The 25017-nt window shown below is 32.7% G+C and overlaps 1 protein-coding gene across 19 annotated transcripts in view; it reads left to right on the top strand.

The window, feature by feature from the left end:
- LOC137251357 (uncharacterized) overlaps nt 1-25017 on the top strand; it is a 447872-nt gene that overhangs the window by 255893 nt on the left and 166962 nt on the right. For 2 of the 19 annotated variants that reach the window (XR_010953224.1, XR_010953225.1), the window contains exon 3: nt 56-115. The exons of 15 other annotated variants lie outside the window; for them this stretch is intronic. The gene's annotated coding sequence lies outside the window, so the exon portion shown is untranslated. Of the gene's footprint in view, nt 1-55; nt 116-4409; nt 6077-25017 lie in introns of those variants that run through there. 2 more of the 19 variants (XR_010953226.1, XR_010953227.1) reach the window with 2 other exon arrangements.

Genomic DNA, 25017 nt, shown 5'->3' with positions numbered 1-25017 from the left:
TGCTTCTTTTCAATTAGTGGTTTGTTTTATTTATTTTTTTATTTGTTATTTTCAGGTGCATTTATATTTTCTTTGCTCTTCGTTACCATTCGAGCCCTTTTGATGCATACAAGTAGTAGGTACCATTTAAATTTTTGCCAAGCACTGTAATTTATACACCAGGTCGGTAGGTAAAATTACTGCCAGTTACTGTGTGCACATTTAAATAATTACAACAAGAAAACAAAAAATTAACGACTTCACACAAATTCGGGTCAATGCTTTTTCAAACAAACAAACTTGCATACCTACGTACTTAATTAGCTTTGTTAATATTTATTTGTTATATTTTCTTAAACTTTGCTAAGTTTTCTTATCTACCGACTAACTAGTTTTGTTTTTAAAGTACAAATGTTTTTGTATTTGTTGCATTTTTGTAACGATTTTGTTTGACATTTGTAATTGTTGATGGGTTACTAATTGCTCGTTTGTGCCTATCAATATATCCATTTTATTATGAGTTATTGACAACGTAGACAATGCTTTAATACTATGTAGGAAATATATATGTACTTGCTAGTGTTGAGTTGGTTCTATTATATCTAGAACAGGTTCTGCAAAGTTCAGTCACAAGTGCATCAGCATTTTTGCTTTATATAATTCTTTACATTATTGTTATTATCTTTTACATTGTTTTATACTGCTTAATTTTCTTCTTCTTTAAAAGTTTACATTACGTGCTGATTTTTTGTTGACACTATACTTGATACTTGAGGTATTGTTATAGACTTAGTGTCTCCACGGCTCCATGTGCCGCTGTACTTGAACTAAATATGCAGATTGCCTCATCCTTGAAATAAGTACCTGAGCCAAATACGAATCGAGGTATAATAATTTAAAAAATATAGTTCCAATGGGGATAAACAATCTGCAATAGGTTTGAATTTATCCTTACAAATTTGCAAAATAATAAAAAAGTAAATGTTATATTTGTAATTTATTGTTTATCGCAAAATTGTCTTTGAAATGATGTCTAAATATAATCCTGAAAACCATCCCAACATGTTTTCGAATTTGTCCAGAAATGAATGGTGCTTAAAAAAATACCGAAATTATCTCTAAGCGCTCCCAAAACCTATACCGAAATAGTCCTTAAATGATACTGAAACTAATCGCGAAATATTCTCAAGATGATGATTAAACAAAATCAAAATAAAATACTTGGCGCGATTCAACTCCCAAGAGATTTATGCCGAACTTCTTTTTCAATTTGTGTCGCGCTCCCTTTCATTTCGACTCCGACCAGCATATGCAAGGCAAATGAAGTTTCACTGGGAAGCTTTTCATGGCGGAAAAAACTTGTTTCTAAATTTTTAATGTTACTTTGCCCGGGAGTTGCACCTAGGACCCTAGGTGTGGTGAGCGGAGCACGCTATTACCACACTACGGCGGCCGCCGATGATTTATTTATTTATTTATCAATCTACAAGTTAAAGAATTATACAGACCAAATATACCGACACATAATTCAAAGATATAAAGCACGATATAAACAACATATGCAGTCATCAACTTTAAACTAATATTTAAACAGTATTTAATTAAACGCTTGACAATTTTAGTTCAAAACTTAGAAGTAAGCAGAAGTTAAAATGTAAATGAATTATAATAAGAATATCAAAAAGACCTCACACAACGTACTCATGAAGGAGCTATTGAATAATAATTTATGAAATTGACAATAGAGCAAATTAATAGTAGATACAATTTATACAGAATAGAATTTATACAGAATAAATTTGAGTACATACATAAAAAAAAATGATCACAACGCAATTTTGCAAACAAGTTTCAAGTAACTGGTACTTCATATTTGAAACAGAGGGTTGAACAGTATTATCACGGTTTAGCGTTCTTTGCTTCATTTCAAATTACAAATTTAATGTAGTTAAAAGGTATTTTTTAATACCAAGTAACGAGTCGCAGACGTCTAAATTTTTACAGTGTTTATTAAATTCATGATATAAACAGCGAAGTGGTTCGTGCATTTCATAATTCGATCTGCATGTAACTACAAAAATGTATTGAAAATGTCTAGATGGCCTAATAGGGACGTTAAACTTAATTTCACCAAGCAAAATATACTATTTATCGACCCTTTTATTAATTTAACAATATATAAGACACCAAGCATCCCCCTTCGGCTCTGCAACGTGGGCAACTGTAATAGTTTTAACCGGCTGCAATAGGGGGGAAGAGTTTTAAAGGAAAGTGTTTTAAAGCGAAAAGCAAAAATTGTTACTGGACCGATTCCAGCTTGTCAGAATGAACCTGATAACGCGGATTCCAAATTATTGAAGTGTATTAAAAAGTAGGCTTGACTAATGATATAAAAAGAGTTTTTGTAACGTATGGGTCATTGAATTCTTTAGACCAACGTTTAACGAAAGCTACCTTTAGCGCTATTCACGCAAGATTCAATATAAAGTTTAAAATCCAGTTTTGGGTCCATTGTAACGCCTAAATCAATAAAATTAGTGACTTGCTCGATTACATAGTCGCCAATAACATAATCATGGGATTTGAAGGACGTCCTTGTAAAATAAATGAACTTACATTTAGGTAGGTTTAGTGACATGGCGTTTACATTACAGCAGTCAACTAGACTATTCATTATCCGAAATTATTTAAAATTTTTCCAGAAACTCGGTTGCACGCTTAAAAAAATATTTATATCAGCTGGTTTTTATTTTTTTGTATTTGTTTTATTTTTTAATTTAATTTAATTTTATTTCATTTCATTGTATGGTAATTTATTTATGTTTTATTTTATCTTTTTTTAATTATTTTATTTTATATATTTTATTATTTTATTTTAATTTATTTAATTTCTTTAAACATTTGGGAAACATTTAACAACGTGACATCAGGACGGAAAGACGACAGCTGTTTCGATTATACCTTGTAAATCCTTCAGCGCCTTTTCTCCCGGGAGTGGGATTTCATTTAATTTCGTTTGACTTTATTATATTATGTTTTATTATATTTTATTTTACTTTACTTTATTTTATTTTATTCTTTTTTTATTTTGTTTTATTTTATTTTAATGTGTTATTGTATTTTATTACATATTTTTTGATTAAATATATTTCATTTTGTTTCATTTTATAATTTTTTTCTTTTTTAACTATTTTTTGTGTTATTTAATTTTTTTGTTTAATATTAATTTATCTTACTTTATTAATTTTTTTATTTTTATCTATTTTACTTAATTTTTTTCTTTATATTTATTTTTATCTATTTTACTTTATTTTGTTCTTTTTTTTAATTTTCTTTTATATCATTTAAAAATACTTTATTTTATTTTTATTTATTTATTTATTTTTATTATATTTTTATTTTATTTTACAAATTTTTTTTATTTTACTTTTATTTACTTTTTAAAATTTTATTTTATTATATTATATTTTGTTTTATTTGATGATGTTTTATTTTATTTTAAGCTGGTTATCTCATTCGTTTATGTATTGTTGTCTTCTAAGTTAATTTTTATTTTATTTTCTTTCATTAAGTTTGCAAACTTATTTCCTAATTTTTTTGTGTATTTCACTTTATTCGATTTACAAATTTGTTGCATCGTCATAACAATAAATCATCACTTCTTGACACTAATTTTATTTTATTATTTTATTTTAGTTAGTTTTACTTAATTTTGTTTTATTTTATCAATTATTTAATTTAAATTTATTTCATTTTATTTTACTTTATTTTATTTTATCTAATTAGTATATTTTATCATATTTTTTTTATTTAATTTAATACACTTTTTTTTATTTTTTTTAAGGTTATTGTATATAATTTTTTTAATTTAATTTTACCTTACTTCATTATTATTTTTGTATTCATTTCATTTTATTTTTTTGTTTTTTTATTTACAGTTTTAAATTTTATTTTATTATATTTTATTTTGTTTTATTTTATTTTATTAATTTTTGCAAACTTATTTTCTTAATTTGTTTTTTTTTTGTTTCTCAATTTATTCGCTTCCAAATTGTTTCATCGACATTACAATAAATCATAACTACTTGACAAAAACATCTGAATGCGCTTAATTTACAATGTTTCCATTATTTAAAATTTTTTTTGAAGAATTTCGCTTTGAAATCTTGCTAGCTCACCTACTCGGTTTGCAAAAATATCATATTTCATGGAAATTGCAATCTGTTAAGCTGTCTGTTTTAAAATTTGATTACGGTTGAAAATGTGATATCCTTTTACTTTACAACCTTATATATTTAAATATGGATGTACATACACATCTTTATCTATATCATGATATATTTTGCTTAAATTGCAACGTGCCCCAAGCATACGAAAGAACCTTCCATTAATCAATTTCCACATTTTTTCTTTCCTTTCTCTCTTTTCAGGTAAGTTAATACCATTGCCCCATGCAAAGGAGCCAAGGCGACGACGAATTGCGCGCTACACAACGTGCCAATATTGGTATAATCATAAATCCGTATGTGTTCTGTATTTAAGCCTTTTGGTTTCGCTTTAATTCGATTTTAAGTAAGTCCAACAGTTAGGCATTCGAAATGGAACGAGCGACTATGAGAAAGTACTTTTGTGTTTTGTTAAATTTGAATTGATATGCTTTAAATCACATTTTTTGCTTACCCCTTATCGTCTCATTACAGCAGCAGCAGCAGCAGCAGCAGCAGCAGCAGCAGCATATATTTATGTATATATTTCGAATTAAAATGCATACTTTCTATTTAAGCAAATATTTAAGTTTTTATGATTAAAGAGTTTGCTATAGCCACGTTCCCACATGTATCCATCTACGTTCTGCAAATAATCTTCGAAACATTGATGGCCATTTCTCGTATTTAATATCTTTGGCCCATCATCGGCATAATAATTTGAACGATTATTACATTTTTCGCTTTTACAAACATTTTTTTAAACCTTCACATTAGAATCACACACACAGTGCATACAGTTAAGTTTACATATCCATATGTATATTTTGTATTTGTGGTAACTCTTTGGGTGATATATCTCTTTGCATGCAGCAAGTGATGTGCATACATAAATCTTTTTGTATGCTTACTCATAATACTGACCAGATATATGTAGTTGGTTAGTAAACCTACATATACATATATATCTGTTGTATCTGCAACTTTATATAGTATCTTAGTAGCACAAGAATATACTCAACTTTTATCTACTATACCGGCCGTTTGCCTCGGAGGTGAAGTGCAAGTGACATGAAGATAACGAAGAGGAAGGCATACATATGCTAGCACATGTGAGGAAAAATTTATTCATTTGTCAGAATAAAATTTAGTGTTATTTTTTGTAATGCTGAGAATATTCTCTGCAAAAATAACGCATACTACATACGCTTTAAAAAGAGTAACCATCAAGTAAATTAAGAATAACGTTGCTGTAGTAAAAACCAACCAATTACACGTAAAACAAGACGGGTACCGATGCGTATACGTAACATTCTTTTGTTGGTATAAAAGAGTTGCATATACTCAAACATAAAAGTGTGGCTAGTATAAGCGTCTCAAAGACCCTTACACATTTCTAATAATCCAAATCTCTTGATAAATTTGACTTCAGATTCGTATTAAGTACGTACATATCGATATGTAGGTCTGGTCAGATATTGAAAGTACTTTTTTTTTATAAAAATAAGGCGGTTTGCCGACACATTAACAAAATTTCGTTTTTATAATTCATCAGTTTCTCCTACCAACAGGTATTCTGACATGCAGAATTGGAATCTGTAGTCCATTTATGCTCCTGAAATCACTTCTGATATCTTCCTAAAATATTCATGGAAATTATGTCGATATAATCCGTAGTATAGTTCCAAAATTATCGCAAAACCAGCCCCGATATGATCCGGAAATAGTCGCCCTTAAAAGCTCCCGAAATCATTCTAAAGCAAACTACCCGAAATCATGCTATTTCCGATATGATCCTTAAAACAATTTCAAAATGTTCCCAAGTTGATATCGAAGTGATGTTCTGCTTTGAAAAATCCCCAAATTTAAATGCCGGTGGCTCTGCTCACTCTGCTCTGTTTATACCTTAATTGATGTTATCGGCGTGATAGATCACAAAAACTCTTTTTTTCTGTCAAATTTCATCCAAATCCAAACGTCTGGACAACCCAACATATAAACATCCACTTTCATAATACACATTTTGGTTGTGGATGTCCGTTTGATTAGCAGATAGAGGGAACTCCTGTATGGAGCAAATACATCACATAGTCTGAATATTCCTGCATCCTGATAAAGTAATTTTCGAAAAATGATTTACATGATGTAGGTTTAGAGATTTTGTGGGGCTTTTGAGAAAACTTAACGTTTGTCGAAATAAAATCTAGAAACACGAGCTGACTGATTTTATTGCTAAGCGCTGTGATAATTAAGTGCTTTACAAGGTTGATTATTTAGTTACACTAAGTTATTAATAATTTGGAATTAAGCACTGGATTATTGCGGAAATATTATGGAATTTTTTTTTATTAACAAATATAAAGATCGACTGTGTAAATAATTACTCACTATACAACTTTTATAGTGAGTTCTTTTATTTTATTAAACACGATTAGTTATAAGCTGGCATTTTGAATAATTGGTTAGTTATTGATTGACCAGTTTACTTATTCACTTACTGATTAATTGATTTTTGGATTTGATTGATTTGATTTGATACTGTAAGTAATTGGTTGCTTTATTTTTTTAATTTATTAGTTAATGGTCAAACGATTTTATAACTGATTTATATGTTCACTGATTAAGTTATGAAATTGAGAGATTAGCTATTAAAATCAATGGCTAACTAACGTGATTAGTAAGTTGTTGAATAACATGAAAATTTATTACGTGATTAATTAAGTGCTAGATAAGGCAGACATTTTTATAGTTAAGAAATTAACTTATAAATTATTTAATTAAGAATTTCATAATTATTCAATGAAATATTCTAAATGTATTGCTTGTAAATCATTTCTTGATTAATTTACTGTTTATTGATGGCTCAGCTTACTTTTTAGTTCACTGATGACTTGACCACCTAACAAATTTATTAAGGGATTAACTGATGAGTGTATTAGATTATTAAGCGATAAAACGATTAGATAATCGAATGAATAAGCTAATTGATTAAATAAGTAATAAGTTGAAAAATTTACTATTTATTTAACTATTATTAATAATCAAAACAATACACTTTAATAATTGACAAAAGACTAAATGTTCGACCGTCAAAAAAAATTTGGTTATAAATTAATGCTTGATTAATTGGCTAGTTATTTATTCTTCAGTTTAACTATCGGTTAATTGATGACTTGATTCGATAATTCAGTTATCAAGGAATAAAACTAAATTTTTTTTTTAAATTTGTAAAACTACTTAATGTAATCTATAGAATATTTAGTTAACTGATTAATTCTTAAAATTAGTGATTACTTGATCAATTTGTTAGGTATATAATCATAAAGACAGCACACTGTACTTTGCGTTCACGATCGCACTTCTGAGTGGCCCGCGTTGCCAATTAGTATGTTAGCTTGTCGCTACCAACATAATTATACATTCTTCACTGAGAAAAAAAAAATACTTACATTGCCTATTTGTGCAACACATGTATCATCTACATTTAGAAAAAAAAAACTCCTTACTTTTTAAAAAATCGTGATTTGCTGCATATTTTTGCATCAATAATTTTAACAACAAACAATTGCTTATATATTTGTTCAACACAATGTGGAACCGGTATGTTGCTATTTCCAAGGAATTTGTAATTGTATTTGGCAACTCTGGTCATGATGCTGCTGCTGCTGCTGGTGCTGATGGTGGCAATGATTGTGTGCAATGACTGTGCGACTTCCACTGATGCTAACATGTCGATGACTACGTCTGCGATAATTACAAAGCACAATACCGCACATTTCGAATATTTATTTGAATGCAACGCGTGAGTGTATGATTCATCCTGAAAAACCACGACCACACGGCTACACTCACACCAACTTAAGCGCGGTCGTTGAAAATGCATTTAATTTTTTCTTTTATTTTATGTAAAAATATCTTTAGCAATTGTGAACTTGAATATGTAAAAAAATATAAAATTTGTGTGCAATATGCTTTTTAGAAGGAACATTTCTCTGTATGGGTTCTTTCTATGTAAGTGCAAACATAAGCGCGCACTCGAATAAGCACAGTGAGCTATTAATTTTCTGGTAATTTCACTTGAGTCACACGTGTATGTAACTTCATAAAGATATGCAAAATTATATGAATAAAGCTTTAAAAACAATTTTTATTCCCTCGCAGTCTTGGCGCGTAATTTTTTGTTTGCCTGCAATACATATGATAAATGAAGAGATTAACCAAAGTGCTAGCTTTAATCTTTTCGCCAAATTTAATTTGTGAAATCATTATCTATGCATGTGCTGAACATTAATTTTGTTTTTGTGCTGTGCTGAATACCAACAAGCACATGGAGTCGTGAGTAGAACTAGTATTCGTTTTTCGCTCCAGTCATAGAATTTAGAAGTCATGCTGTCAGGCGTTAAATTGTGCTTGCGGCAAAATGAGTCCGCAGCCAAATCTCGACAATCGTCATGGCTTTAGTTATTAAATTTTGCAAAAATTTACAGTAGCTTTAAGTTGCCACATATGTATGCACATATTTACGTAATTGCATTAAAAATTGCAGCAGAACGCACAGGCATTGTGTGCTGCTTTGGGATAGGAACGTAGTGTTGAATAGTTTCTGATTCATTATTGTGGAGCAAAAGGTGGATACAAAGAACTGGAGCCTTGGAAGATCCCTGCTTAATTATTTAAAAATAATTATTATTGCTGAAATAGAAAATTTTATAGTTTGCGGGTAGACTTACCGTGATTTAAATGCTGGAAATATCAAAATTCATAAATGTCAATAGTGACAAATGTCGAAGTATACAAATGTCATATGTGACAAACAAAAAGCCCATTGTATGAAAGTGATAGTTGGTATATATAAATATTAATTTTGCAGGCGATCCTGACGCTTAAAAGAGTACGGTTTGGTGATAGCGACCTTTGAAACTGATTTTTCAGCTCAGACACTCAGCTAATTGTCTGTTACTTTCTTATATATTTTCATTTTATACAATTTGTTCTATAGTCCGTAGAAATTTATCATAATAATAATAATAGTCGTAATTGTCGAAATTCGCCACAATTTCTATACCTTTTTAGTAAACTTTTAATTACGGAGTCCACTGAACATAATCCTGAAATCGAGCTTAAAAGAAGCTAAGACTCGCTTCGACTCCATAGTTTCTTTAATAAAAAAATATGAAATTTTATTACGTTAAGTCATAATGAGTGCCAGGAAACATTTTCGAATTACAACTACAAAAAATCATATCCATAAAAAAGATAAGAAATACGGCAACATTTTTCACTTTGTCACACTTTCGAATTTCAGCTGCAATTCGTGAACTCATAAATAACCACTAGCAATATCTGCATGTAGTCTGCAAAATAAGCTGGCATGCGTCATTTATTTATGCTTTTAATTAAAATGCTACTATCATTGTTATACAAAAATTTGTTTATATATTCCTTATTTAAAAAAGTTATTATGGCCTTTCCATTTCCCAGGCAATAAATTTTTAATATTTGTTCATTCAACTATTTTTACTGTAACCTTGTAACCGACTGAATCTGCTTGCAGCTCGTAAACCCGTTTCCACATACGAGTACAATTAGCTCAATAACTTTTAGCATGGCTATTAGTGGTTTCATTTGAGTTAGATTTTAAGTTAAAAGCGCAATCAGCTCAACGGTCAAACGAACCATTCAATTTTCCTACCATTAACACAATAAACTTTTAGTGCTGCCATATATTATTTATGGTATGCCTTCGCTTTAATTGGTTTCGCGCGCATTTGTGGGAAATTAAATGTTGAAATTGGCCACTAAATGCTTCTATGTAGGTCTAGTTTCATGTAGGTATTTGAATTATATATAGGATATGCAAAAGAATGGTAAGAAGCGAGTGATGTGTTATTATAAGTGACAGATTGATTTCAGGGTAAATATGTATTCGTATTAGGGGAGATCTAATACAGGAATTAAGCATTGAAAAAGGCTCGGAAAAGCCTCCCTTCCACTATATATTTCCACTCCGTTGAGCTTAAATATCTGACAAACTGAGAAGACTTAATTTCTTCGGGGCTTTACCTTATTGTTACTACTACAATAACAAAAACAACAAATAATGGTGCGCCAGGGACATTAATACTAACAAGATACCCGTAATTTTCTTCACCAAAATAAGATCCCTCAGTGGAATGAGAGCAATCGCCTTGGGATTCATCTTGGATTCCAACAAAAAAAAAAAACTTACCAATTCAAATAACGCTATTTAAAGATATAAATTACTACAAAATTAAAAAAAAAAACAAATTGCAAATAAAAAACTAAAAATTATAGCTGAGAGTTATCAAATTACAAGTGAAAAAAAAACACAGATCACACATTGCGAATTATGAATTACAAATTAAAAAAATACAAGTGACAAACTATAAATTAAATGTTACAAATCACAAATTGCAAATAAAAAATATATATTACAAACTACAAGTTAACAAAATTACAAAGTACAAATTACAAACTTAACGAAAATCAATTTATAAATTATAAACTACAAATAACAAATTATAAATTACAAGCTACAAATCACGAACTAGAAGTAACAAATTATAGATTACAAACAACAATGCATACAAATCATTATTTATAAAGCATACATTTTATATCGCAAATTACATATTAAAAACGTCAACTGACAAATCACAAATTACAAAGTACAAATTACAAACTAGGTTAGGTTAGGTGGTAGCTGCCCTGATAAGGATAGCTCACTTGGACAACACGAAGGTCCGTTGTGATACCACATACACCAAAAATAACGGTGACTTAGATCTAGCTACTTAGAGAATCGTTGGGTAGCAAAGATAAAGCTCCGAATGATACCGATCTCAACTTTGGATAAATCCTCGGGAGATCCAAGTGAGTTGCGACCGAAGTACTTTCGCCTAGTTCTGGCAAAAGCTGGGCAATCAAGCATAAAGTGATTTGGTGATTCCACCTCATCATCCTCCATACAGCTGCAGCAGGATGGAGTTTCCAGTATATTGAGACGTACCGCATGGATACCCATGGGAAAGTGCCCTGTCAAAACCCCAATGACCATTGACAGGTGAGCCTTAGTGCACCCAATTATTTCAGCAGACCTGCCATCCACTTTCGCCCAGACAGATCTTACTACCCTGCTAGATGTGGTGTCCGCCCAACGTTTTCTGAGCTGACTCGAGGCCCAGCTATGGAGGAGCAATCCACAGGTGGCCAGCGGAGTCCCGAAATCCCTACAGCCATCTCATCCGGTTCAGTTGTACCAATGCGGGCTAAGAGATCCGCTTGACAGTTACCCGGGATATCACTATGGCCCGGGACCCAGATAATCTTAATTGTAAAATAATTCGATGCAATCGCAAGCGAGGTCAGGCACGCCCAGACTACCCTCGATCGCACTGTAGTTGAGCTCAAGGCCTTGATAGCCGCTTGGCTATCGGAGTAGATGTTAAATTCCCTAACCGTAGTAGCACTGGATAGTATTTCGTCGACCGCATCCTTAATCGCAGCAACTTCCGCTTGGAATACACTGCACTGATCAGCCAACTTAAACTTGCGACTTATATTTAGCTCTTGACAAAATACCCCGCCATCAACCTTTCCGTCCAGCTTCGACCCATCCGTGAACAAGTTAACCGGTTCCATGTCCAAGATAATTCCTCTTCCCCACTCCTCTCTCGGTGGAATGACTGTGGTGAAGGTTGTATAGGGAGCAGTTATCGGCATAGAATAGTCCGTTCTGTCCGGGATAAAGTCGAAACTGGTAAGAAGGCTAGAGTATCCGAAGTCAGAAAGCCCATAGCTCATATCACGAAGCCTGACCAACGACCTATTACAAGATACAAATAACAACAAATTAGAAACTACAAAAAAGAGAATTTCAAATTAATAGTTTAAAATTATAAAATAAAAATTTTAAATTTATAAACTGTAAATAAAAAATACAAATGTAAAATTTGAAATTTTAATTAAAAGTCAAAATAACAAATGAAAAATTTCACAATAACAAATTATAAGTTTTACATAACAAGTTACAAATTTAAAATTACAAGTTACAAAGTTACAAATTACGAATTTCCGATTACAAGTAAAATATTACAGAAAACAAATTACAAGTCACAAATTTCAGAAAGCCAATTATAAATTTCAAAATGAATATTACAAAAAGCTTCTCACTAGAAACCAGACGCCTCCATTTCAACCGTAATTTTAGAACTCAGTTTTCGCTGATGCCCCTAACCACGAATAAAATAAGAATAACAGCTGAAAAGATCACTGCCCCTTAACTGCTGGTGACGTGGTGCGTTGCTGTTGTTAGAAAAAGTGCCTACATAACATTTTTATTTATTTTTATACTTTTAATTGCATAACAACGCCCTTCACATAAAGCTTATGGATCCGTTTAAGTGCGACGGCGAAATGAAAAGTGCTTCTTCAACGCTGCTGTTGGCTAAAAGGGTGTATCCATGATGTATCCAAATCTGCTTAGTAGAAACCACTAAAAATGTGTAATGCATCTGTCATTTTATGTGTTTTGAAAGTCAAGTCAGGTGCTTAGCATTGAATTTCGAGCAAAAAAGTGGGATGAGACCAAAGGAATGACTAATGAGAAAAGCGCTGTCTGACAGCTCGCTAGTGATGCCAAGCAGGAGACAGAAAGTTTTTATTTTAATATATTTCTTATTATTTTTTTATTCGGTTATAAAATAAATGCGGCGTGCGTTCTTTGGCGAAAAGTTGCTCTTGTTGTGTGTATAATAACTGTAATTTTATTTTTGCTGCGATGCTACGATTTTTAAGCTGCATACTTTTGTCACAGCGAAGTTGTTTGCCAAAGATATGAGTTTGTGCATGGGGACATTCCATTAAAACTCTTTCTGCCGATGGATTTTGCGTCACTGATTTAGGCTTCGAAGAATCTTTCTATGTTTTGTTTTGCAACTTTTTCATGGGCTCCTGGATTTAATTTTTTTCGAAACTTTGTTTTATTTTTTTATGAGAAATCGTACGACTTGGGACTATGCACCACTTCAAAAATCCGAAGCAAATAAATGAATGAGCAAAATTAGTGCGGATAAGCGGTGGAGGATATACCCAGAACAGCTACTGCTATGCCAGATATCCACCTTAGCCAGATATCCACCTTAGCCAGATATCCATCTAAGCAAAGGCCGGGCTGACATCGATTCTCAAACCATTTTATTTTTCAATTGCCCGACAGGTCGTGGTTGTCCGGAAATCGAGACATAGAAAATAACCTACAACGGTTCATAACCGCCTCGATTTGCAAAAAATAAGTTCATTGACATCGACATGAAATGACCCATTTGTCCTAAAATGTGGTTTTGTATAACTGTGCTTGCTTCGCTATTTCATTGCATTATGGAATACGTGCCATCACGTCGGTCTACGTCGTCGTATCTGCAACTGCGCATATCTACGCAGCAGGTGTTAATTGTCAGAAATAATGAATTATTAATGCAAGCTGGCTAGCTTATGCTGCAGTCTAGAAACAGATCCGAGGAATATTTTATATGTATTTGCAAACTTATGAGGGTAAAATGTAAAAGAAAATATGAATGAGCCAAGTCGGCATTTGCTGATGACGAGCGTTGAGTGATAAGCGCATCGTAAATGTCAGCGTGGAATCAATGAACGTACATGAACTGGGAATTTTTATTTAAATTAAATATTTTAATCACTTTTTGTATTAATATAACCAAAATTTCCAAAGAGCACAAAGTAAAGAATAGAGAAATCGAAAAGGAAAACAAACTACAAGTTACGTACGACAATTTACAAGTTACAAATAACATTTTAAATTACAAGTTACGAGTTACAAAAGACAAGCTCAGAATTTCAGGATACACGTTACAGATTACAGACTTCAAATGTTATTACACCTGGAAATGTACTCAGTTAGGTTCGTTAACTTAAAGCTTTGAGGTATTGACTAAGGGTTTACTCACCAAACGTCGTTGCGAAAACCAGATTTGGAAAATATTTTTGTACCTGTGATTTTGTCACAGTGACTGAAAGATCACAGTAAATTTCAGTGACAGTGCCTGACTGACTGTGATGACATCTCTTTCCTTCCACGATTACCAATAACAGCAACAGACTTAAGCACAGCTCTCGTCACGGTACAATTCGCTGCAATGCTATCAACCAATAAGTATGTGACTCAAACTGCGACTGAATAACACTAGATGCACAGAGGCGGCTAGACAAACGTCCCATAGACCGCATCAACTGTGAAATCTATGCTTACAATCCATAATAGCCAAAGTCATAGTTTATGATATTAATAATATTAATAATATGATATTAATAATTATTAATAATTGGAAATCTCAAACAAAAAGTTGTAATAATTTAATATTACTTTGAATATCAAGTATTTAACTAAAATTCAACTTTGTACTTACATTAAGCATACAAATTTCATATGAATTCCTCGATTTCAAGTAACACTTTGGAACATTGAAAAAAAAAGCTCTTCTTAAAAACTATGAACAGTTACTTTGACTGTTATGGTTTGTGGCTACATAAATGCCGCAGAAAAGTAATTATTAAAAAGTTAATGCATCTACTAATAATTGGTATGAAGCGGAATTTGGACCAGATTGCCGCTCCGTCTATGTTCAGTCACGGTCACGGATAAGAACAGCTGAGATTGAGAAGACACAATCAAATATCACGTTGTTTCTAAACAATCACGGTATCTGCCAATCTCCGACTAGCGAGAATAAACTTAGAATATTTTGTAAGCCGATTGCGAACTACACGCTTGGTAAAAGCATGCGAATGAAACGCATGTCCACCCCAGTAGGTTAGGAGAAGGAAAAATAAGAGGAATGAAACGCAAGAAACATTCGCATAGCGTAACTTACTTAAATGTTATCTATTACTAGTCTTCAGCGGGGCCGAATTTCTCGTCCAATTTTAAATCAACAACGACTGCTGAAGGGAAACACCATTTTTAAAAAGTTCTTATTCAAAATGCAAAAATAAATTTTTACGTGAGATGGGACTTTAGGGAAAATATTCGGAAATAGGGATATCTTTAATCAGAGTAACTTTGAATTTAATCCGGATATAGCACTTTTCGATTGCGCAGCCGAGGTTGTGTGATATTCCTCTTAACACTCGATATTATCAGCGCGTTAGACCTCTTCACAACTCAAATCTCACAAGAAATTGTGACGCTTACTTCAAAATCTCTAATACATTGAGGTTAGCATGGGGTGAAAAACGGCGACCTACCTGATCTACCTAAATAAGTATAATTAAGTGCTATGAAAGTCACTTTTAAGTGACAGCGCTCATTTATCTTTAATGTGGCGACATCATATCAAAGTAAAATGGTTGCAAACAGCGAAGGATAATTTTTTTTTTAATGAAAGTGTTATTAATGATATACTTGATTAATACACACATAAGTAAATTTACTGAGTATACACAAAGAGCTGTAAAATGTATTTAACCACAAATTTGCAATAATTAAGTGAAGAAGGAGCTAAGTGCTTGACAAATTGAGTTGACGCTAAATTTGTCATTTTACGGGAACAAAAAGTGAAACAAATAATATAAGTATTGTATAGAGCTTTGAGAGCGGTTTGAAAGAGTTTTTCTTATGTTTTTGAATTAGCAATTCTTCATTAGCTAGCTTTTCGGTTGGCGGGAACATGACCTGTATGCTGCTGTAGAAACCAGGAGCTCCTATCCACTCTGCAATATTACCGTCCAGCTTAACGTTATGTGATTCTGCTCCAATTTTGTTGATTTTCCTTTTAAATGCCACTTCTTGTATCCATCTTTTATATATGGAACAGAAAAAGGGTGGAATATTTTCAGGCGCGCTCAACAGAACTTTTTTGTTAACATCGTGAACATGAATATACATTAGACTGGGTCGAAAAAAAAGTTGCTAATGTCCGCCCCTAAATTTAAAGATTATATTGAGAGGGTTTCGGAAAAAAAATTTTTTTGATCCTTCGAAATGCAGCCGAAAAGGTTTTTTCGTTGTAACTTGGTTATTTGATGTCCGATTTTTAAAATTGATATGTCATTATTTTGGCCTTGAGAAGCTTCACATTTCCGTTCAATGTCCTTTTAAGCTATGAAGTCGTTTTCACATGATTAGGTAAGCTAACAAAGTTGTACCCCCCTAACGTATCCTTTTTCCCTTACCAGACGAAAGTACTTAAAAATTCAAGAAAATGTTGCTTTTAAACCATATTACTAAAATAATAAACAAAGGTTAATATAATGACATATCAATTTTAAAAATTGGACGTCAAATAACCAAGATACAACGAAAAAAACATTTCGACTGTATTTCGAAGGATGAAAAAAAAAATTTTTTTTTCCGAAACCCTCTCAACATAATCTTTAAATTTAGGGCGGACATTAGCAACTTTTTTTTTTGTATGGGGACCAACCCAGTCTAATATACATATGTAACAGATGGCAATTGGGAAAAAGTTGTACAACAAAAATACGTGGTGTATATTGGAACGATTTTCTGTCATCCCCTGCCAAATTTGACAATATCCACCCTGTCGGAAAATCAATAAAACAAAATAAGTCAAAAATACGTGGCTTTGTTGAGTCTGTTTTTAAACAGGTCGATCATCTCAGCAGTGAGTACTCCAGGCCCAATCCCGGGAGAAAAGGCTTTGAAGATATTTTCAAGGTGTAATCGAATCAGCTATCGGCTTGCTCGTCCTGGTGTCACCTTGTATTAATTTATTGGCTAAATATTAAATAAAATTAAAATTAAGAATTTCATTAAAAATGTTTTCAAACATAAATGTACTCCCAGTTTAACAACAGCAAGTAAAATGTTTTAGTTTATTTCGGTTTCACTCAAAAAAACTTTGCGAAAGTTTTCCTGAAAACTTGTTTTGCAGTGGCGTAAAATATTGGAAAATTATTAAAAGTTCATACACCATGTAGTATAAACAAACATTTACCTAGCAGTTCAAGGAATTCCATCTACTAAGAACATTGACGTCATTTCAGTCCCAGAAAAATCAAGCCCATCAGCAAAGTAATTAAAAATACCTACAAGTACTACAACTACAATGTGTCTCTAATGATACGATCAAAATAAGCTCGTCAAGTGCTATTAAAAAGCTGTAATAACAATTCAATTGCGGAATTGTATTTTATTACCTCGTACTCGTACGAACTACCCAGTGGATAGCGGCAAGAGTGCAAAAGTCATAAAACGTGATCACTACACGAAATGCTGGACAATTAAAACCGTATTCGGTCGGGTTGTGCGAATGTGTCGCAAAGTCAATGGCCTGCAGATCATGCTTTGAGCAGTGAGGCTCAAGGTTAAGAGTGCGGACACCTGTGCATTCAATTACTCAAATTTTATTATATTTTAACGATATTTGCATAAACGAAAAATAAAAATTTATTTAAGTGTTGGGGTATCCTCATGATCAAATCAAAATTTCATATCTTGCTTTGAAAAAAAAAAACATTAAATTTTTGTTGAAATATGAAGAAGATTATGAATTTCGCATAATAAATTAATATTTTAATATACATAAAAAAATGCTTAAGCGCAGTTTTACTTTTAGTTGAGAAGTTCAGAGAACTTGAAATAATTTATACATAAATAAACAAAAAAATTAAATTTGTTTACTTTCTTTGCTCAAGCTAATTGCCAAACTGGTTTTCAAATTAATATTCAAGGCCAGAATGTGTTAAAGCATTAAAAACTATATTGAAGAAAGATTCCACGGTGGGATATTGTTTTCCGATCAAATGAAACTTTTTTCAAGTCAAAAGAAACAATTTTTTTCAAATCAAATTAAACTTTTTTCAAGTCAAATAAACATTTTTTCAAGTCAAATTAAACTTTTTTCATTTCGAATAAAACTTTTACAAATCATGCATTTGACTTGAAAAAAGTTTAATTTGACCTGAAAATGCTAAATCAATCCACAAGGAATACTATATTCAGAAGTGTATTTGATACTATTTCATCGTGATGGCAGCATTCATTAAACCACGCGTAGTTCGGTTACACCAAAAAAAGCCTGTAAATGGCATCACATAACAATAAATCTAATGAATTTTAGTAAATTCTTAAACGTTAGATTATATGCAGTGTGCTTTATATAAAAACTTTAATAAGTACAGCAGCGAACAGAAATTTTTTATCAAATTTCCTCAATTAAATTCTCTTTTTTTTATTTTTGATATTTTAGGGTAAAACTTCCATGAATTTTGTAACTAAAATTATGCAAACTGTTTTCAAAAACGTTTTCGAAAAAATTCAGAAACTGAAAAAAAATGTTACGACAGCTTCGAACTCTTTATTTGGAGTTCCCTGAATGCTTTGGAGTATGCATTTCTGTAGCACAATCAATTTTAGTCTAACAAGGCACAAGTTATGGGTCTCTCAAAATTCGCATTGATTTATGATAATTTTATTTCCGAATTGTGTTTTAGAGTTTCCTCCATACAAATTGTGTTTTTCTTCTATAAGGTAAAAATTCTACCACATAATGGGGGAAAAAATCTCAAAAATCAATGCTAATTTTGAGAGACCTATAATTTCTATTTTGTCAGACTAAAATTGATTGGGCTACAAAACTGCATACTCAAGAAACATTTAAAGAGCTCCAAATAAAAACTAAGACATTTTTGTAAAATTTTCTCTCATTTTCGAATTTTTTCGAAAACTTTTTCGAGATCGTTGTGCAAACTTTCAGTCACACAATTCATAAAAGAGAAAATTCATAGAAAAGAAAGAAGATCTCAGCTGACAAAATTTGATAAAAATTTTTACTACTAATTTTCTGTTCGCTGCTGTAAATACGTATGAAATTTGTTGATCCCCACACTGCGGTTTATTGACAGCAATGTTTGTGCGACGGCGTCAGCTCAAATTTTAATTGTATTACAAAATTTTGTTAACCTTCTAAACTCAAATAAATGATAACAAAGTAGTAGTATGTCACATGACGACATTAAATAATGAAGCAATAAACGTCCAGTAGCGGCATTCCCGCAACACAAAATTATTTGTGGGCACTAAACCGATAAGCTTTAATTATGGCGGTGCAATATGAGATGGCGACAAGACGATGTTCATATAGAAGCAATAATAAAATAAAGCATTCTGCATTGTAAAATGTGAAAAAATTATAAAAATAAAATATGCTTTTTTATATTATGTAGGTGCCTTCATAAAGCGGCATAGGCAATAAAACCTTTGTGGAGACAGAAGTATTTAGAAACCAATACAAAAAAACATACGCTGTTTCGAATGGCGAATTTTATGTTCGATTTCTCTGATTTTACGAAATGTTTCTTTCTGCTAAAACTTTTTTTACCGTTTTTTATAGAAATATTGCAAAAAACTAATTTATAACACTGGCACCCAAAGAAGATGTGTAAAAATCATAAATTTTTTTTTGTCCATTTAACGCATAGACTACATATATTTCTAGTAAAATGCTTAGAACCAGCAGCTACGCAGCAAATGCCACTAAAAAGATGTTGTTGCTCCATAAAAATGGGCAGAGTACTTGAAGTGCAATAAAAAAGCTGTTGCCTGAACGTATTTGAAAACATGGAAATATAAACACTACAAACTTTCGAACATGGACAAAGAAACACTAACTCTGACTCTGTGGTTTACAAAAAAACGCAAAGCTGTACAGATTGTTATAATTTTGTTTGTGATAAGGTTTGTGCTTAGGATAGTTTGAACTGGCCGGCCCGTGAGAACATCACATAGACTCAATGAGTCCTTCGAGTTACCAGAAGTTTATTCCCCGACCAAATTAAAAAGTCCTATCAAAAACCAGGACCTATGTTGTAAAGTGGACGGAGTTACTTTTGGCAAATACTAAAAAAGCAAGAATCAAATACTTAGACTAAGAATTCACTCAATATTTGCTGATGAAGTCGAGATATTTCAGTTCAAATCATTTTAGAACAAATAATTGATAATAAGTTCCTAATTTGAGTTCAAAACCTACAAGAAAGGAGACGCTAGTGTTGAAATGTTTTGAATTTATTCGGACCAAATTAGAGTAATTTAAGAAAATTCAAAGCATTGAAAGAGAGCGCGAGAAGCGAAGATTTAAGATAAAGAAAAAGGAACAAACGAATTTAAGTCTTAAAGTTATAAAATTGGAAATTGTGAAAGCGCACGATTAAGAGGCAAATGTACGTACAACAGGAAAGAGTGTAAGTAATGGAGAGAGAATATGGAAGAGAAAAAGTTCGTTACACGTGTAAAAGCAGAAACAGAGATGAATAAAGGGGGAGAGATAGAAAAGAGAGCAAGCGAATTGTAAGATGAGAGCTGGTGCAAAGATAAGCGAATAAGCAAGATGAAGGAAGTAAATTTAGAATATGTTGACGTTAAGTGAAAGGGGAAATGTAGGTGGAGAAGAGCCCTGAATAGAGTGATGTTAGATTGATATACACCCGGCTTGAATGATGTTGAATACACTACTTGTAATAGAAGACCAATCAGAAATTACCACTTTGTGCAAAAAAAAAAAAACAAAATGAGTTCAATATAACTTACATTGGTATGAATGAACTCATTTTGACTTCTTAGTTTGAAAAATATGTTTGCATTTATTTTCACATCAAATAACTTCGCTTTTCAGTTATTTTGTCGAAGAAAAATTTTTACTTGCCTACGATCGAAAGGGTCAGATTGCAGCCAGCTTTTTTCTACCTAATCGAATTCAAGCGATCTAATATTTTTGGATAGTACACGTAGCATTTGAAATGATACTATTCGAAAATAGGTGGATAATATAATCCCTACTTGACAGAACCAAATTTCCACACATTTTAATTTAGACTCGACAAAATCCATTTAATTCGTAATCCATACACGAAGAAATCTCGACCAAATATTGTCCCAACAAGATAAAATAAAAAAAAAATCGTGAATTTTCACCCTTCGGTATAGAAAAAAAATATATACTTGGTGCGTTTTCTGCACTCCAAGGAGATTTACATACGCCGTCTGTGCCAAGTCTGACTGGCAGCTGTAAAGCAGATGAAATTTTATTAAAAAGCCTTTCGTGACAAAAATACACTCGGAGTGTTTTCCCGAACCATTACCGTGGGCAACGCTGCTTAGGAATCATTTTTCTTATTGAAAAAACTTGTTTCTAAAATTTTGATGTTGCATTGCACGGGCGGCCACCGTGGTGTGATGGTAGCGTGCTCCGCCTATCACACCGTATGCCCTGGGTTCAACTCCCGGGCAAAGCAACATCAAAATTGTAGAAATAAGGTTTTTCAATTAGAAGAAAATTTCTCTAAGCGGGGTCGCCCCTCGGCAAAGACTGGCAAGCGCTCCGAGTGTATTTCTGCCATGAAAAGCTCTCAGTGAAAACTCATCTGTCTTGCAGATGCCGTTCGGAGTCGGCATAAAACATGTAGGTCCCGTCCGTCCAATTTGTAGGGAGAATCAAGAGGAGCACGACGCAAATTGGAAGAGAAGCTCGGCCTTAGATCTCTTCGGAGGTTATCACGCCTTACATTTATTTTATTTATTGCACGGGACTTGAATCCAGAGCGTTTGGTGTGGTCTGGCGCCGATGCGCCTATTTAGAATATCATAAATGTTTTTTGTAGTGTTTTGGCTGAATGAAACATCCCCTATATAAGCCCCCTCAGCTATATTTGAGAACCGTCGAATCACCTAACGTGCTTAAAAAACGCCCCCCTCTCAGAACATGTTTGAAGAATATCCTGTCAGAAAATTTGGTTGAACAAAGCAATGTTTCTTGTCTTGGGTGGGGGAATATTAAAGCAAATTCTCTTCATAAATGTAGATGGGTCCGCTGATGTCATTGTGAGTTACTTTACAGTGTTTACATCTAATTATGCAAAAAGTTCTTCGTAAGAGATTTTTATAACTCCCTTTTTATGCTAATTTCTGTTAGAGAGCAACCAGCAGTCAAAATAGTGCACCAGTAGTTGACCAGAGCGCGTTGTCGAACTATTCAAACGCGCGGCATCGGGATTATTCTCTAGACTCGGTGATTTCGGGAATGTTGCTTTTCGCTAATTTTTTAGCGTTTCTATGACGTCTTCCTGGTCAGCGATAGCAGATGTAGGAAGTGCGGTTTGGAGGAGGAAACGATCGAGCACGTTCTGTGCACGTGTCCTGCGCTTGCCAGGCTAAGACTCCAGCTATTAGGAGTGATGCAGCTGTCAGATCGAGAAGCAGCAAGTGGCTTAAGTCACAGGAAGCTGCTTGTATTTGCCAAGAGGACGGAGTTATTTTATAACATAGGTCCTGGTTTTTGATAGAGTTTTTTAGTTTGGCAGTTAAAACAAACTTCTAGTAACACTACGGACTCATCCAGTCTATGTGAGATCCTCATGGACCAGCTAGTTCAACCTAACCTCACCTATCACGTCTTCCTATTTGCTGTACTATGGTTAGATCATGAATCTTTGGTGCTTTGAAGAACCTGATTCTTTGGGCCTGGTTCCTTTATACTGTTAAGCTACTATACAACGTTCTATATATCTTATGAGTTTCTAACACAATTTACGTCCGAAATCCTGTATTTACGCACGAATCGTCCGCAAAAGAAAATTTATTATCTTGTATAGCAAATATCTATTTTTATCATTACTGAATAGTAATGTAATGCGATGTAAATAATTCAATCGGCGCCATCTGAAATTTTCTATAAAGATTCATTTTAATTTTCAAAATTCGTTTTGAAGCTTTTCGTTAACAGACAAGTTCGATGCGCATTTAAGTCGTAAAATTTAGCCAACTTTGGACTTTGTTGATTTGAACAATTACGCTATTCACAGCCAACAGGAAGCACAAAACACCGAAAGATATTACAGTGAAATTGGTATTTTGGGCATTTGCTTTGTAGGCTCAACTTTATTTGCAATGTAAGAGGTCGTTGTAGTAACGAAATGCAAGAAATTTAATTTGCTGCCACTTCTAGCAAGTTCTTTACGTATTGCCAAACTTAATACAAACAACAAAAGAATTTATTACTGGACATTGCTAAATTGTTATTGTTTTTTGTGCTTCATTGATTTTTTTGCTATTCTTTTGAAGAAGCAAAACACTGCTTTGTATTTTAACTGCGTAAATTTAATTTTAAAACGATTTATTGCAGAACAACAGGAAATGAAAAGTGTATTAAATATTTATAGCAGACACGTGGAAAAATTCAAGCTAAGAAGAGTAATTGCGTTTGTTATTATTTATCCAGTTATGTGTTTAAGTGGTGTTTTTTATAATGGGGTAGGAACTAACAATAAAATTGTTAAGAATACTTAATTTAATTCATTTTTTTAATTTTGCTAGAAAAAGCATTATATGGAGAGTTGAGCAGAGGTTCAGCCAAGCTTGGCTTCATTTACAAGAACCTATATCAGAACTACTTAAATTTTCGATGGCAAAAGCGAGACAACTGGGGTGCCATATTTCTTTACCTTCAATCAGAGGATAGATAACTAACGTCCTGGTAGTACAATGTGAGATTTTAGTTTTCACAGTAATATGATTAAAAACATCAGATTATGCTCCCAAGACTAACATATTTTAGAGAAATGGGGTTTAAATATGTTTTCGAATTTGAAAAATTTGTTTATTGATAGATTTGTCGAAACAAAATTGTGGTATGTAGATAAAAGAAAATAGTGGTAAATTTCGATTCTGCTATGTGTGCCATCACTCAGAGCGGTAATTTTGCAGAAGGGATCTGCTACTGGTTTCTCCTGCTCATATTCTTTGCAGCTCCTGGAGAACTATCTATAACAGGTCCCTCTTTTTCTAGAAAACACTAAGTTTGAGCACGTTCCTCATCCAATTTCGGTCAGATTCTCCTAGCTTTCCTGGTTATGAATGCAGCCCATCCACTTCTGAAATATTTAAGAATAAAGTTTAAATTTTGTGCACAATACGCTCAGCATTGCAATTCAAAAACGCTAATACAGTGCTATAGCAGCTACCAGTGTGATTGTGTGAGTCGTAAATCAACTGCCCTTCGTTTATCCAGCTTATGAATTGGTTTGTCGTCTGTGTTGCTGATTTCATGATGCATTCAGCGCTTTACATCTTTTCAAGTAGGTGCTAGCTAAATAACATAATGAAATATTGCGTGAAATATGATATCATAAGACAAATATTACATAACATAAGTTATAACATGTAATTTAAACTCTGATAAGATAGCAGATGCTGGGGCAGTGGGCGAAATAAATCCTACTCTAGATAAAAGATCATAACTCATGCAGTAAAAGTTCAATACAAAAAATTTGCCAAAGGTAATTGTAATATAAGCCTGTGGGGAAACTAGTAACTAGTGATAAAAAAGTTGGTTCAAAATTAGACCCACAGCACCAAAAAAGAACTAGTTTGGGCAAGAGGAACAAAATGACACTTCTGAGGTCGTCACAGGGTTAAAATATCGTACAAAGATGCTTTCTGAGAGCACCCGTAGTGACATTGTCAGAAAAATAGTTTTCTAGAATATATGTAGCTCTGTAGACACCTATTTGTTTTTAAACAAAAATATTCAACAAAATTATTCCTTGTAAAATATTACTGCGGTGTACAGCTACGTTTTCTGATCCAGATTGTTATTTCACTTTTTTGTCACTGTTTCAAGGTTTTATTTTATTTGTCTGGGTTTTTCATTCTGAGTTGGTTTTATTGCACCGCCACCTTAACTGGAGATGGCACAAACTATTTCAGGTGTGTAACTTCAATAAGAATCGATAAAAAGACAGTGGCATCACAGCGATTTTTAGTTAACCAGGGACCGTT

This window comes from Eurosta solidaginis, chromosome 4 (genome assembly GCF_040869045.1).
Source record: "Eurosta solidaginis isolate ZX-2024a chromosome 4, ASM4086904v1, whole genome shotgun sequence".
Taxonomy (NCBI): domain Eukaryota; kingdom Metazoa; phylum Arthropoda; class Insecta; order Diptera; family Tephritidae; genus Eurosta; species Eurosta solidaginis.
This window is presented reverse-complemented; position numbering and strand designations above follow the sequence as displayed.